The sequence below is a fragment of the Zea mays genome, chromosome 4 (genome assembly GCF_902167145.1).
Source record: "Zea mays cultivar B73 chromosome 4, Zm-B73-REFERENCE-NAM-5.0, whole genome shotgun sequence".
NCBI lineage: Eukaryota > Viridiplantae > Streptophyta > Magnoliopsida > Poales > Poaceae > Zea > Zea mays.
This window is the reverse complement of record NC_050099.1, coordinates 96265654-96282749: the sequence shown is the minus strand read 5'-3', so window position 1 is coordinate 96282749 and position 17096 is coordinate 96265654.

Below are 17096 nucleotides of genomic sequence, written 5' to 3'. Positions count from 1 at the left end.
ATAACCATGATTATGTTAATAAAACTCCAATTAGTAATTTACAATTAATTCTTAGAATATTAATGTTAGAAGAATTATAAATAAACAATTTTTAGCTATACGTATAATTTATATTTAGAAATAAAAGGGATAAAACTCAAAAGTCTATTATTAGTAATAAAGAAAATAATTAGCCATAAAGATTGTTAATACATATTTATCTATATTATACTAGATAAAACTAGTGTCATAGTCACTTACTCATATTTTCACCAATAATGACTCGCAGTAGTAGTCATAATGGATTAATAAGTATTTACGCTTTAAGACATATTTATGAGTATAATTGTGTGATGTATGAATGCGTATGTAATGGTGAATGATTACCCCTGTAATGGTGTATGTTTATTTATTTGGTGTACGTATTCTTTTGTATGTATGATACACAAATCGATGCTAGAAGTTGACTGTGAGGTAGACGAACCAAACTCGTTCGACGATGACCCACAGGACACTTTCGAGCAAGGCAAGTGAATTCTCCCTCTGCATATTCTATTTGTACCCAAGTAATGCATATAATAATGTTTCCTTTTTGGATATATTGCATAATTTGATGGGTTTTGCCTAATTAAGGATTTCCTAGAATTATAACCCTATTCCTTGAATTACCTTAGTGATATGACCAAGCCATTAAGCAACACTTTACAACCCACAAGTCATACTACATCATATCAAGTACAACCAACATCATCACCAACCCAAGTCTTTTATGGACCAATTACACGCAGTCGAGCTAAGAAGTTACAGCAAGAGGTGCACGTGCTACTTTATGAATTTCAATTAAACACTAATGAGAACCTTATGCTACCTAAGTCGTGTATGTTGATATTACTTAGGTTTACCAAAAAGCAAGGACAAAACATATCAAGGGCGAATGAGCAAGAAGAGCTATGTCCGAGTTAGTCCAGCGCAACAGAACCGTCCATAAGAAACAGTCACATCTTTTGATTCCCAAAAGCTATGAAGGCCCATAAGTACTTTTTGGAAAGATCTTGAAGTCTAGTTTCCAATGCTTCTAAAGCCGACTTAATCAAATCTACCAGAAAGGCAGCCGACCTACTTTAGTGCTGACTGGTAAGAAGGTCAACGGTCTGCTTGATGACCAAGTTTTTGTATTAAACTGCATCATTCTACGAAGTTTCATTCAGCATGCTATACATGGTGAGAAAGCTTATCAAGTCAGTTTCCAACGCATCCAACCCCATGTCATTTGGAGATTCCTAGAAGTTATTATCAAAATACTGAAGGCTGCGCAGAAGTCAAACAGCCACGCGGAATTCAGCTCTGCAGATCTCCCGAAGAGGCTCCTTCACATTAGCACGTGAAAATACTTTCGTTTCGTGTTTATACCTCTCTAAGGCTGGTTGTTACTAGTACAAATACCCCCCTATGTCTATGATGTAAGGCAGCTTTTGATAATCTAAAACAGAACCCTTTTGTTCAGCTATGTGCTAACAAATATTGAGAGTGATCTCTACCCATTTGCTTTTGTGAATTCCTTCACGGGATTGCAGAAGCGGCGGCTTCATCCGCTCCCAAGTGGTGCTTCTACTCCCTTCGAGGTCTCCTCGATTGATTGTAGGTTGTGTTGGTTGGTTCTTTGAGAGTTTGGTTGGGCAAATCCTCGATTCAGATTGCCGTATAAAGACGGTGGTTGGCTTCGAGTTTTATTTGTCAGGTTGCACTAGTTATCGCTGCTTGCAGCAAGTTATCTTGGCTTCTTCGAAGCTAGTTATCTGAAGATTGATCCTACATCGTGAAGACTGGGCATCGTGATGCATCATCTGGTATCAGAGCCTCAGTTGCCACGGTAGGATTCTTTACCCTTAGCTACATATATTTTGTGTTCGTCCTATCCACCAAAAAGCCATAAAATATTTTGCCATAGCCCTTTGTTTCAATTTGTTGTTCCAGTGAGTTTTATTAAGTTTCAGTCCTTGGAGTCTTTGTTTAGTTGATGGTCACTCTATCCTTTGTGTTTCCTTTGAGCCTCTTATATATATCTAAAAATATCCACAAAAAGAAAATTCTGAAAACCCTCATCATTTCCTTCGCGTTAACTTTGATCCTATTTAAGTTATAGCTGTTGGTTGAGTTCTTTGTTAATTATTATAAAGTGTGCAATATCATATCAGATCTCTATGTTTAGTTCTATAAAAAAAATAGTATAAAAAAAGAAGAAATAAAAGTACCAAAAAAAGTGTTGAACAAGATTATGAAAGAAAAGTAGAACTATCAGTTTGTTTATGTGCACAAGTGCTGAAAGTTCATCAAGTTGTTCAACCAGTTTGCTATTGTCATTTAGTGCAAAATTTTGGTTGGGTCTGATTGCAACACTTGCATTCCAACCATACTCCTTGATTTGCATCAAATCTGAAATTTCTTTGCGCGTGTGTTTGATCTACTTACATCACTCGTACCTTGTGGTCAGCACTAGGCAGTGAACTACTAGTTGGATGGTTATTTAACTTTACAACAACTAGGATTCAAATTGCATCCCTTGTTTATTATTCCCCACCAAGCTCCACATATAAGCCATCGTAATCAGTACTCTAGTCTTGTATTCGCTTAACCACCACTTTCTTGTTACCACCACACATTTTCTTGCAACCCGCAGGGACCTCATAAGAGCTTTGGTTGGTAAGAGTGGTGAGGTTGTGAGATTCTATATAGCTTCATATTCCACCTATATTTTGCCTTGTTGCCACTAATTTCACAAGAAGATGGATCCCAACGTTGAGATTGAAGAATGTGTCACCATGATACAATTCAATGAGCTCAAACAAAGCATAGAAGACAAGCAAGATATGTTGGCACAAGATCTTTAGACACTTATGGCTGAAATCAGAGGTCGTCGTCGACTCCCAGATGGTGTAAGAAACCATGATGAAGATGGGGAAGAGGGTGAAGGAAATTATTCTAGAAGAACAAGTGAACATGGGAGGAGGAATCAAGGTGCTGCACATGGTAGAGGAAGAGGGCGGAATCGAAGAAATGGTGACAATGAAGAATCTGAATTTGGGGATGATGATGATCAGTCCCAACGTCGCTATGGTCGTCGTCATCATAGAGGCGTCAACCAAGAAGAGAGATTTGGGAAACTTAAGTTTACCATGCCAAAATTTGATGGTAGATCTGATCCTGAAGATTTTTTCACATGGGAATTGAAGGTGGAGAAAATCTTCCGCCTACATAATTATTCAGAGGAGAAGAAACTTGCAATGGCATCTCTTGAGTTTGAAGGATATGCTCTGATTTGGTGGGAGCAACTTCTTTGTGATCGTGAAGAATATGGAGAGGACCCTATTATTACTTGGCAAGAGATGAAGCGAGAAATGAGAATTCATTTTGTGCCGAAGCATTATCAGCGTGATCTTTTTGATAAATTGCAGAAATTGAGGCAAGGAAGTTTCTCTGTTGAGGAGTATTATAAGGAGATGGAGAAGGCCATGATTAGAGCCAATGTGTATGAAGATGAAGAGCAAACCATTGCACGTTTCATGGCTGGGTTACACCACAACATTCAACATATTGTTGAGTTTCAGCCGTACCAAAGTCTTATTGATTTGGTACATCAAGCCACCAAAGCTGAACGCTAGTTGAAACAAGATGCTAAGAGCACCAAGCCCTTGTCATATGGTGCACGAACCATGACTAGAGGAAGCAAATCAATCTCAAGGTTTACTGTTGCATCCTCAGCGACATAAGGTTCAATTGGAGGCTTGCGATCCAATATTCAACGCAACTCTAGTGGAAATAACGGTGCTGCTCCAAACACGAGTTATAAACCAGCAACATCCACTTCAACATCAGTGGGTTCAACAGCCAAGAGTAGTGGTATTCAGTGCTTCAAGTGTGGAGGTCGTGGTCATGTCATAAAGGAGTGTCCAAATAATCGTGTGATCCTTGTGAATGATGATGGAGAATATACATCAGCTAGTGAAGAGGAAGCTGAAGCAGGAAATGTAGAAGACACTCATAAAATTGAGGAACACAATGGATGTGAATTTGAGCATGGTACTACTGAAAGTCGCTTAGAGGGGGGTGAATAGGGCGAATCTGAAATTTACAAACTTAATCACAACTACAAGTCGGGTTAGCGTTAGAAATATGAATGAGTCCGAGAGAGGGGGTGAAAACAAATCGCGGGCAAATAAAGAGTGAGACACGATGATTTGTTTTACCGAGGTTCAGTTCTTGCAAACCTACTCCCCGTTGAGGTGGTCACAAAGATCGGGTCTCTTTCAACCCTTTCCCTCTCTCAAACGGTCACTTAGACCGAGTGAGCTTCTCTTCTCAATCAAACGGAAAACAAAGTTCCCGCAAGGACCACCACACAATTGGTGTCTCTTGCCTTGGTTACAATTGAGTTTGATCACAAGAAGAATGAGAAAGAAAAGAAGCAATCCAAGCGCAAGAGCTCAAATGAACACAAGTGTCGCTCTCTCTAGTCACTATTTGATTTGGAGTGATTCCAGACTTGGGAGAGGATTTGATCTCTTTGGTTGTGTCTAGAATTGAATGCTATAGCTCTTGTAATGTGTTGAAGGTGGAAAACTTGGATGCCATTGAATGTGGGGTGGTTAGGGTATTTATAGCCCCAACCACCAAAATGTGGCCGTTGGAAGTCTGCTGTCGCATGGCGCACCGGACAGTGTCCGGTGCGCCAGCCACATCAACCAGCCATTGGGTTCTGACCGTTGGAGCTCTGATAGGTGGGGCCTCTGGGCTGTCCGGTGGTGCACTGGACAGGTCCTGTAGACTGTCCGGTGCGCCAACTGCGCGTGCTCTGTCCTCTGCACGCGCAGGCGCGCATTAAATGTGTTGGAGTCGACCGTTGCGCGCGAAGTAACCGTTGCTCCGCTGGCACACCGGACAGTCCGGTGAATTATAGCGGAGCGGTCTCCCATTTTTCCGAAGGTAGCGAGTTCAGCGTCGAGTGCCCTGGTGCACCAGACATTGTCCGGTGGTGCACCGGACACTGTCCGGTGGCACACCGGACAGTCCGGTGCGCCAGACCAGGGTGCCTTTGGGATGTCTTTTTGCTCCCTTTGTTTGAACCCTTTCTTGGTCTTTTTATTGGCTTATTGTGAACCTTTGGCACCTATAAGACTTATACACTAGAGCAAACTAGTTAGTCCAATTATTTGTGTTGGGCAATTCAACCACCAAAATCAATTAGGAAAAAGGTGTAAGCCTAATTCCCTTTCAATCTCCCCCTTTTTGGTGATTGATGCCAACACAAAACCAAAGCAAGTATAGAAGTGCATAATTGAACTAGTTTGCATAATGTAAGTGCAAAGATTACTTAGAATTGAACCAATAAATATTTTCATAAGATATGCATGGATTGTTTCTTTATATTCTTAACATTTTGGACCACGCTTGCACCACATGTTTTGTTTTTGCAAATTCTTTTGTAAATTCTTTTCAAAGTTCTTTTGCAAATAGTCAAAGGTAAATGAATAAGATTTTGAGAAGCATTTTCAAGATTTTGAAATTTTCTCCCCCTGTTTCAAATGCTTTTCCTTTGACTAAACAAAACTCCCCCTCAATAAAATCGTCCTCTTAGTGTTCAAGAGGGTTTTAAGATACCAATTTTGAAAATACTACTTTCTCCCCCTTTGAATACAATAAGATATCAATTGAAAAATTCATCATTTCAAGAACTTTTTCTTAACTCAATTTTTGAAAATTGGTGGTGGTGCAGTCCTTTTGCTTTGGGCTAATACTTTCTCCCCCTTTGGCATGAATCGCCAAAAACGGATACTTGAGTGAAATATAAGCCCTTGAACTACTTTGTCCCCCTTTGGTGCACAAAATATGAGTGAAGATTATACCAAAGTTGGAGAGTTGCTCGGAGCGACGGCGAAGGATGAGTAATTCGATGGAGTGGAGTGTAAGCCTTTGTCTTCGCCGAAGACTCCAATTCCCTTTCAATCTATGACTTGGTTTCAAATACACTTGAAACCACATTAGTCATAGCATATAAAAGAGACATGATCAAAGGTATATTAATGAGCTATGTGTGCAAAATATCAAAAGAAATTCCGAGAATCAAGAATATTTAGCTCATGCCTAAGTTTGTTAAAAGTTTGTTCATCTAGTGGCTTGGTAAAGATATCGGCTAATTGTTCTTTAGTGTTGATATATGCAATCTCGATATCTCCCTTTTGTTGGTGATCCCTTAAGAAATGATACTGAATGGCTATGTGTTTAGTGCGGCTATGCTCAACGGGATTATCCACCATGCGGATTGCACTCTCATTATCACATAGAAGAGGAACTTTGGTTAATTTGTAACCATAGTCCCTAAGGGTTGCCTCATCCAAAGTAATTGTACGCAACAATGGCCTGCAGCAATATACTCGGCTTCGGCGGTAGAAAGAGCGACGGAATTTTGCTTCTTTGGAGCCCAAGACACCAAGGATCTTCCCAAGAACTGGCAAGTCCCCGATGTGCTCTTTCTATTAATTTTACACCCCGCCCAATCGGCATCCGAATAACCAATTAAATCAAATATGGATTCCCGAGGGTACCAAAGCCCAAACTTAGGAGTATAAACTAAATATCTCAAGATTCGTTTTACGGCTGTAAGGTGAGCTTCCTTAGGGTCGGCTTGGAATCTTGCACACATGCATACAGGAAGCATAATATCCGGTCGTGAAGCACATAAATAGAGTAAAGAACCTATCATCAACCGGTATACCTTTTGATCTATGGATTTACCTCCCATGTCGAGGTCGAGATGCCCATTGGTTCCCATGGGTGTCTTGATGGGTTTGGCATCCTTCATCCCAAACTTGTTTAGAATGTCTTGAATATACTTCGTTTGGCTAATGATGGTGCCCTCTTGGACTTGCTTCACTTGAAATCCTAAGAAGTACTTCAACTCCCCCATCATCGACATCTCGAATTTTTGTGTCATGATCCTACTAAATTCCTCACATGTAGATTCGTTAGTAGATCCAAATATAATATCATCAACATAAATTTGGCATACAAACAAATCATTGTCAAGAGTTTTAGTAAATAGAGTAGGATCGGCCTTTCCGACTTTGAAGCCATTAGCGATAAGAAAATCTCTTAGGCATTCATACCATGCTCTTGGGGCTTGCTTGAGCCCATAAAGCGCCTTAGAGAGTTTATACACGTGGTTAGGATACTCACTATCTTCAAAGCCGGGAGGTTGCTCAACATAGACCTCCTCCTTGATTGGTCCATTGAGGAAGGCACTTTTCACGTCCATTTGATAAAGCTTGAAGCCATGGTAAGTAGCATAGGCAAGTAAAATGCGAATGGATTCTAGCCTAGCTATGGGTGCATAGGTTTCACCGAAATCCAAACCTTCGACTTGTGAATATCCCTTGGCCACAAGTCGGGCTTTATTCCTTGTCACCACACCATGCTCATCTTGCTTGTTGCGGAAGACCCACTTGGTTCCTACAACATTTTGATTAGGACGTGGAACTAAATGCCATACCTCATTCCTTGTGAAATTGTTGAGCTCCTCTTGCATCGCCACCACCCAATCCGAATCTTGAAGTGCTTCCTCTACCCTGTGTGGCTCAATAGAGGAAACAAAAGAGTAATGTTCACAAAAATGAGCAACACGAGATCGAGTAGTTACCCCCTTTTGAATATCGTCGAGGATGGTGTTCACGGGGTGATCTCGTTGGATTGCTTGGTGGACTCTTGGGTGTGGCGGTCTTGTAACTTGTTCATCTTCCTCATCTTGATCATGGGCATCTCCCCCTTGATAATTGCTATCCTTTTGAGGTGGCTCAACTTCTTGATCTTCTCCTTCATCATTTTGAACCTTATCCTCATCTTGAGTTGGTGGAGATGCTTGTGTGGAGGAAGATGGTTGATCTTGTGCTTGTGGAGGCTCTTCGGATTCCTTAGGACACACATCCCTAATGGACATGTTCCTTAGCGCGATGCACGGAGTCTCTTCATCATCTGGTTCATCAAGATCAACTTGCTCTACTTGAGAGCCGTTAGTCTTATCAAACACAATGTTAGAAGAGACTTCAACTAATCCAGAGGACATGTTAAAGACTCTATATTCCCTTGTGTTTGAATCATAACCTAGTAAAAAACCTTCTACAGTCTTAGGAGCAAATTTAGATTTTCTACCTCTTTTAACAAGAATAAAGCATTTGCTACCAAAGACTCTAAAATATGAAACATTAGGCTTTTTACCGGTTAGGAGTTCATATGATGTCTTCTTGAGGATTCGGTGTAGATACAATCGATTGATGGCGTAGCATGCGGTGTTGACTGCCTCCGCCCAAAGCCGATCCGAAGTCTTGTATTCATCAAGCATGGTTCTTGCCATGTCCAATAGAGTTCGATTCTTCCTCTCCACTACACCATTTTGTTGTGGTGTGTAGGGAGAAGAGAACTCATGCTTGATGCCCTCCTCCTCAAGAAAGCCTTCAATTTGTGAGTTCTTGAACTTCGTCCCGTTGTCACTTCTTATTTTCTTGATCCTTAAGCCGAACTCGTTTTGAGCCCGTCTCAAGAATCCCTTTAAGGTCTCTTGGGTATGAGATTTTTCCTACAAAAAGAACACCCAAGTGAAGCGAGAATAGTCATCCACAATAACTAGATAATACTTACTCCCGCTGATGCTTATGTAAGCTATCGGACCGAATAGGTCCATATGTAGGAGCTCGAGTGGCCTGTCAGTCGTCATGATGTTCTTATGTGGATGATGAACACCAACTTGCTTCCCTGCCTGACATGCGCTACAAATCTTGTCTTTCTCAAAATGAACATTTGTTAGTCCCAAAATGTGTTCTCCCTTTAGAAGCTTGTGAAGATTCTTCATTCCAACGTGTGCTAGTCGGCGATGCTAGAGCCAGCCCATGTTAGTCTTAGCAATTAAGCAAGTGTCGAGTTCAGCTCTATCAAAATCTACTAAGTATAGCTGACCCTCTAACACTCCCTTAAATGCTATTGAATCATCACTTCTTCTAAAGACAGTGACACCTACATCCGTAAAAAGACAATTGTAACCCATTTTACATAATTGTGAAACTGAAAGCAAGTTATAATCTAAAGAATCTACAAGAAAAACATTGGAAATGGAATGGTCAGGTGATATAGCAATTTTACCCAATCCTTTGACCACACCTTTATTTCCATCCCCGAATGTGATAGCTCATTGGGGATCTTGGTTTTTCTCATAGGAGGAGAACATCTTCTTCTCCCCTGTCATATGGTTTGTGCACCCGCTATCGATGATCCAACTTGAGCCTCCGGATGCATAAACCTACAAAACAAGTTTAGTTCTTGATTTTAGGTACCCAAACGGTTTTGGGTCCTTTGGCATTAGATACAAGAACTTTGGGTACCCAAACACAAGTCCTTGACCCCTTGTGTTTGCCCTCAACATACTTGGCAACTACTTTGCCGGATTTGTTAGTTAAAACATAGGATGCATCAAAGGTTTTAAATGAAATGTTAGAAACATTTGATGCAATAGGAGTTTTCTTCTTAGGCAATTTAGCATGGGTTGATTGCCTAGAGCTAGATGTCTCACCCTTATACATAAAAGCATGATTAGGGCCAGAGTGAGACTTCCTAGAATGAATTCTCCTAATCTTGCTCTCGGGATAACCGGCAGGGTACAAAATGTAACCCTCGTTATCCTAAGGCATGGGAGCCTTGCCCTTTACAAAGTTAGGCAATCTCTTAGGAGCGGCATTAAGTTTGACATTGTCCCCATTTTGGAAGCCAATGCCATCCTTGATGCCAGGGCGTCTCCCACTATAGAGCATGCTTCTAGCAAATTTAAATTTGTTCATTTTCTAAGTCATGCTCATTAATTTTAGCATTAAGTTGAGCTATGTGATCATTTTGTTTCTTAATTAAAGCTAGGTGATCATGAATAGCATCAACATTAATGTCTCTACATCTAGTACAAATAGTGACATGCTCAATGGTAGATGTAGAGGGTTTGCAAGAATTAAGTTCAACAATCTTAGCACGTAAAATATCATTCTTATCTCTAAGATCGGAAATGGAAGCATTGCAAACATCTAAATATTTAGCCTTAGCAATTAGTTTTTCATTATTATTACTAAGGCTAGCAAGAGAAACATTTAATTCTTTAATCTTAGCAAGTAATTTAACATTATCATCTCTAAGATTGGGAATTTGAATCAACCTTAGCAATTAAACTAGCATTCTCATTTCTAAGGTTGGTAATGATATCATGGCAAGTGCTTAGCTCACTAGATAATTTTTCACATTTTTCTACTTCTAGAGCATAAGCATTCTTAACCTTAACATGCTTTTTATTTTCCTTAATTAGGAAGTCCTCTTGGGAGTCCAAGAGTTCATCCTTTTCATGAATAGCACTAATTAATTCATTTAATTTTTCTTTTTGTTGCATGTTTAGGTTGACAAATTAAAAGGGTACGTAAATTATCCTCCTCATCACTACAATCATCCTCATCACTAGAGGTTGCATATTTAGTGGAGGATTTTGATTTTACCTTCTTCCTTTTGCTGTCTTTGGCCATGAGGCACTTGTGGCCGACGTTGGGGAAGAGGAGGCCCTTGGTAACGGCGATGTTGGCGGAGTCCTCGTCGGAGGAGGAGTCGGAGGAGCTCTCGTCGGAGTCCCACTCGCGGCACACATGGGCATCACCGCCCCTCTTCTTGTGGTACCTCTTCTTTTCTCTCCTCTTGCCCTTCTTGTCTTCGCCCCTGTCACTATCACTAGATAATGGACATTTAGCAATGAAATGATCGGGCTTACCACATTTGTAACACACTTTCTTAGAGCGGGGCTTGTAATCCTTCCCCCTCCTTTGCTTAAGGATTTGGCGGAAGCTCTTGATGATGAGAGCCATTTCCTCGTTGTCGAGCTTAGATGCATCGATGGGTTGTCTACTTGATGTAGACTCCTCCTTTTTCTCCTCCGTTGCCTTGAATGCGGCCGGTTATGCTTCGGGCTTGGAGGGGCCATCTAGCTCGATGATTTTCTTTGAGCCTTTAATCATCAACTCAAAGCTCACAAAATTTCCTATCACTTCCTTGGGAGTCATTAGTGTATATCTAGGATTACCACGAATTAATTGAACTTGCGTAGGGTTAAGAAAAACAAGTGACCTAAGAATAACCTTAACCATTTCATGGTCATCCCATTTTGTGCTCCCGAGGTTGCGCACTTGGTTCACCAAGGTCTTCAAGTGGTTGTACATGGCTTGAGGGTCCTCGCCTTGGTTTAGTCGGAACCGACCGAGCTCCCCCTCGATCGTCTCTCGCTTGGTGATTTTGGTCACCTCATCTCCTTCGTGCGTGGTCTTGAGTACGTCCTAAATCTCCTTGGCACTCTTTAACCCTTGCACCTTGTTATACTCCTCTCGACTTAGAGAGGCTAGGAGTATAGTGGTGGCTTGGGAGTTGAAGTGTCGGATTTGGGCGACCTCGTCCGAATCATAGTCTTCCTCCCCCGGTGATGGTACCTGTACTCCAATCTCAACAACATCCCAAATGCTAGTGTGGAGTGAGGTTAGATGATGCCTCATTTTATCACTCCACATATTATAATCTTCACCATCAAACATAGGTGGTTTGCCTAATGGGACGGAAAGTAAAGGAGTACGTTTGGAAATGCGAGGGTAGCGTAGGGGGATCTTACTAAACTTCTTGCGCTCATGGCGCTTAGAAGTTACGGACGGCGTGTCGGAGCCGGAGGTGGATGACGATGAAGAGTCGGTCTCATAGTAGACCACCTTCCACATCTTCTTCTTCTTATCACCGCTCCGCCCCGACTTGTTGTGTGAAGGGGATCCCTTCACCTTGTTGACAGACTCCCCGGATGGAGCCTTCCCATGGCTTGTAGTGGGCTTCTCGCCGGTCTCGAACTCCCTCTTGGCGGATGCTCCCGACATCTCTTCGAGCGGTTAGACTCTAATGAAGCACCGGGTTCTGATACCAATTGAAAGTCGCCTAGAGGGGGGTTGAATAGGGCGAATCTGAAATTTACAAACTTAATCACAACTACAAGCCGGGTTAGCGTTAGAAATATGAATGAGTCCGAGAAAGGGGGTGAAAACAAATCGCGGGCAAATAAAGAGTGAGACACGATGATTTGTTTTATTGAGGTTCGGTTCTTGCAAACCTACTCCCCGTTGAGGTGGTCACAAAGACTGGGTCTCTTTCAACCCTTTCCCTCTCTCAAACGGCCACTTAGAACGAGTGAGCTTCTCTTCTCAATCAAACGGAACACAAAGTTCCTGCAAGGACCACCACACAATTGGTGTCTCTTGCCTTGGTTACAATTGAGTTTGATCACAAGAAGAATGAGAAAGAAAAGAAGCAATCCAAGCGCAAGAGCTCAAATGAACACAAGTGTCGCTCTCTCTAGTCACTATTTGATTTGGAGTGATTCCGGACTTGGGAGAGGATTTAATCTCTTTGGTTGTGTCTAGAATTGAATGCTATAGCTCTTGTAAAGTGTTGAAGGTGGAAAACATGGATGCCATTGAATGTGGGGTGGTTAGGGTATTTATAGCCCCAACCACCAAAATGTGGCTGTTGGAAGTCTGCTGTCGCATGGCGCACCGGACAGTGTCTGGTGCGCCAGCCACGTCAGTCAGCCGTTGGGTTCTGACCGTTGGAGCTCTGACAGGTGGGGCCTCTGGGCTGTCCAGTGGTGCACCGGACAGGTCCTGTAGACTGTCCGGTGCGCCAACTGCGCGTGCTCTGTCCTCTGCGCGCGCAGGCGCGCATTAAATGCGTTGCAGTAGACCATTGCGCGCGAAGTAGACGTTGCTCCGCTGGCACACCGGACAGTCCGGTGAATTATAGCGAAGCGGCCTCCCATTTTCCCGAAGGTAGCGAGTTCAGCGTCGAGTGCCCTGGTGCACCGGACAGTCCGGTGCGCCAGACCAGGGTGCCTTTGGGATGTCTTTTTGCTCCCTTTGTTTGAACCCTTTCTTGGTCTTTTTATTGGCTTATTGTGAACCTTTGGCACCTGTAAGACTTATACACTAGAGCAAACTAGTTAGTCCAATTATTTGTGTTGGGCAATTCAACCACCAAAATCAATTAGGAAAAAGGTGTAAGCCTAATTACCTTTCAACTACTCTTGTGGTTACACAAATCTTGAGTGTTCAAATGAAAGACGCTGAAATTGGACAGTGACATAATCTTTTTCAAACGCGAGCAAAAGTGCAAGACAAAGTAGTAAAGGTGATCATTGATGGAGGGAGCTGCCATAATCTTGCAAGTCGTGAGATGGTTGAAAAGCTTGGTTTGAAGTTGCAGCGACACCCTCATCCATATCATGTCCAATGGTTGAATGAATCGGGAGATATCAAGATTGGTTATAAGGTGAAAGTTTCGTTCAAGATTGGAGAGTATGTTGACACTGTGGAGTGCGATGTTGCACCCATGTCTGTGTGTCACATGCTGCTAGGAAGACCTTGGCAATATGACCGATATTCTCAGCATTGTGGAAGAACAAATCAATACACGCTAGATCTAAAAGGGAGAAAGTTTGTACTCAAGCCTATGACCCCTCAACAAATCATGGCTGAACATTTACAAAAGAAAACTGAAATTAGTGCAGCAAGTAGAGGAGGAGAAGAGCAAAATAAATTGAGTGCCATCCACAATTCGGTGAGCGAGTGCTACAAGCCAAATTCAAGAGATAAAAGGAAGGAAGAGGGAGAACATCTAGTTATGCTAGCCACAAAATCTGAGCTGAGAGAAGTGAGGAACAACCCATATCAAGTGCTCTTTGTACTTGTGAACAAAGATGTTTTGATTTCTCCTAACAACATAACATCTCTTGCTAGTGTTGTGGCTGATCTTTTGCAGGACTTTGAAGACGTGTTTCCACAAGAAACACCGGCTGGACTACCTCCAATTCGAGGGATTGAGCATCAAATCGATCTTATTCCAGGGGCTGCACTTCCTAACCGTCCACCATATCGAACCAATCCTGAAGAAACTAAGGAAATACAAAGGCAAGTGCAAGAACTTCTTAATAAAGGTTTTGTTCATAAAAGCTTAAGCCCTTGTGCTGTTCCTGTGATTTTAGTACCTAAGAAAGATGGATCTTGGAGGATGTGTGTTGATTGTAGAGCTATAAATAATATTACCATTCGCTATCGCCATCCTATTCCACGGCTAGAAGACATGCTTGATGAATTAAGTGGTTCCACAATTTTTACTAAAATTGTTTTGAGAAGTGGATACCATCAAATAAGAATGAAAACTGGAGATGAATGGAAGACTGCATTTAAAACAAAATTTGGGTTGTATGAATGGTTAGTGATGCTATTTCGTTTGACAAATGCTCCTAGCACTTTTATGAGATTAATAAACCATGTCTTAAGAAGTTTCATTAGAAAATTTGTTGTTGTCTACTTCGATGATATTCTAATTTACAACAAATCTTTTGATGAACATGTGAAACACATTCGACAAGTTTTAGATGAGCTTAGAAAGGAGAAATTATTTGCTAATCTTGAGAAGTGCAGTTTTTGCACAGACCATGTTGTGTTTCTTGGCTTTGTTGTTTCAGCAAAAGGAATAGAGGTGGATGAATCCAAGGTGAAAGCAATCAGGGATTGGCCAGCTCCAACGAATGAGTCACATGGAGGAGGTCTAACAGTTCATTTTGGACAAAAGAAGACTTATGAACTGCTCAGTGATCATTTCTATTGGCCCAAGATGAGGAGAGACGTCATCAGATTTGTGAAGCATTGTGTCACCTATCACAAAGCTAAGTCAAAACTGAACCCTCATGGTTTATATACTCCTTTACCCGCTCCTAAAATTTCTTGAGAAGACATAAGCATGGATTTTATTTTAGGGCTGCCGAGGACTCAAAAAAAGAGAGATTCTATTTTTGTTGTGGTTGATAGATTTTCAAAAATGGCTCATTTTATTCCATGCAACAAGAGCGACGATGCTTCACATGTTGCCAATTTGTTTTTCAGAGAAATCTTGAGGCTACATGGAGTGCCCAAGACCATCGTATCTGACCGTGATGTGAAGTTCATGAGCCATTTTTGGAAAACATTGTGGGCAAAGCTTGGGACTAAACTTTTGTTCTCCACCACATGCCACCCTCAAACTGATGGACAAACTGAAGTGGTGAATCGTACATTGTCAATTCTACTGCGAACAATGGTAAAGAAGAACTTGAAGAATTGGGAGGAATGTTTGCCACACGTGGAATTTGCTTATAACAGGGCAGTACATTCTACAACTAATTTATGCCCCTTCAAAATTGTATATGGGTTCAAACCTATTGCTCCGATAGATTTGTTGCCCCTTCCATTGCAGGAAAGAACCAATATGGAAGCTTCCAAGCATGCTGCATACATAAAAAAGATACATGAGAAGACCAAGGAAGCAATTGAGCTCAAAGCAGTGCGCAAGGCAGCAAGCATGAACAAGCATAGGAAGAAAGTGTTATTTGAACCGAGTGACTTGGTTTGGATTCACTTGCGCAAGGAGCATTTTTCTGATAAGCGCAAATCCAAATTGATGCCACGAGGAGATGGTCCATTTCGTGTTCTTGCCAAGATCAATGATAATGCATAAAAGATAGATCTTCCACTAAGCTATGGCGTGAGCAACACGTTCAATGTTGCTGACCTCTTACCATATACGAGTAAAGACACTTCAGAGTCGAGGACGACTCCTTTTCAAGGGGAGGAGGATGATAAGACCACGCCATTAAGCAACACGTTACAACCCCCAAGTCATACTACATCATCTCTAGTACAACCAACATCATCACAAATCCAAGTCTTTGATGGACCAATTACACGCAGCCAAGCTAAGAAGCTACAACAAGAGGTGCACGCGCTACTTTATAAATTTCAATTAAACACTAATGAGAACTTTATGCTACCTAAGTCGTGTATGTTTATATTACTTAGGTTCACCAAAGAGGAAGGACAAAACATATCAAGGGCGAATGAGCAAGAAGAGCTATGTCCGAGTCAGTCCAGCGCAACATAACCGTCCAGAAGAAACAGTCATATCTTTTGATTCCCAAAAGATATGAAGGACCATAAGTACTTTTTGTAAAACTCTTGAAGTCTAGTTTCCAATGCTTCTAAAGCCGACTTAATCAAATCTACCAGAAAGGCAGCCGGCCTACTTTAGTGCTGACTGGTCAGAAGGTCAACGGTCTACTTGATGACCAAGTTTTCGTATTAAAATGCATCATTCTACGAAGTTTCATTAAGCATACTATACATGGTGAGAAAGCTTATCAAGTCAGCTTTTCAACGCATCCAGCCCCACATCATTTGGAGATTCCTAGGAGAAGTTATTATCAAAATTCTGAAGGCCGCGCAGAAGTCAAACAGCCACGCGGAATTCAGCTCTGCAGATCTCCCAAAGAGGCTCCTTCACATTAGCACGTGAAAATACTTTTGTTTCGTGTTTATACCTCTCTAAGGCTGGTTGTTACTAGTATAAATACCCCACCTATGTCTATGATGTAAGGCAACTTTTGATAATCTAAAACAGAATCCTTTTATTCAGTTGTGTGCTAACAAATTTTTTGAGAGTGATCTCTACCCCTTTGCTCTTGTGAATTCCTTCGCCGGATTGCAGAAGTGGTGGCTTCATCCGCTCCCAAGTGGTGCTCCTACTCCCTTCGAGGTCTCCTCGATTGATTGTAGGCTGTGTTGGTTGGTTCTTTGAAAGTGTGGTTGGGCGAATCCTCGATTCAGGTTGCCGGTTAAAGATGGTGGTTGGCTTCGAGTTTTATTTGTCAGGTTGCACTAGTTATCGCTGCTTGCAGCAAGTTACCTTGGCTTCTTTGAAGCTAGTTATTTGAAGATTGATCCTACATCGTGAAGATCGGGCATCGTGACACGTCACTTAGGATAAATGCTATGCTTAGCAATTTTTGCTATTGCTCAACCTGATGAATATGATGTCACTCTTTTAATGATACTATGTTCAGGAAATGAAGTTTTATTATGATGTTAACCCGATGGTTAAATAAGAACATTTTGTATTAAATGGAACATGGAGTGACCACCTAGGATAACAGTGCA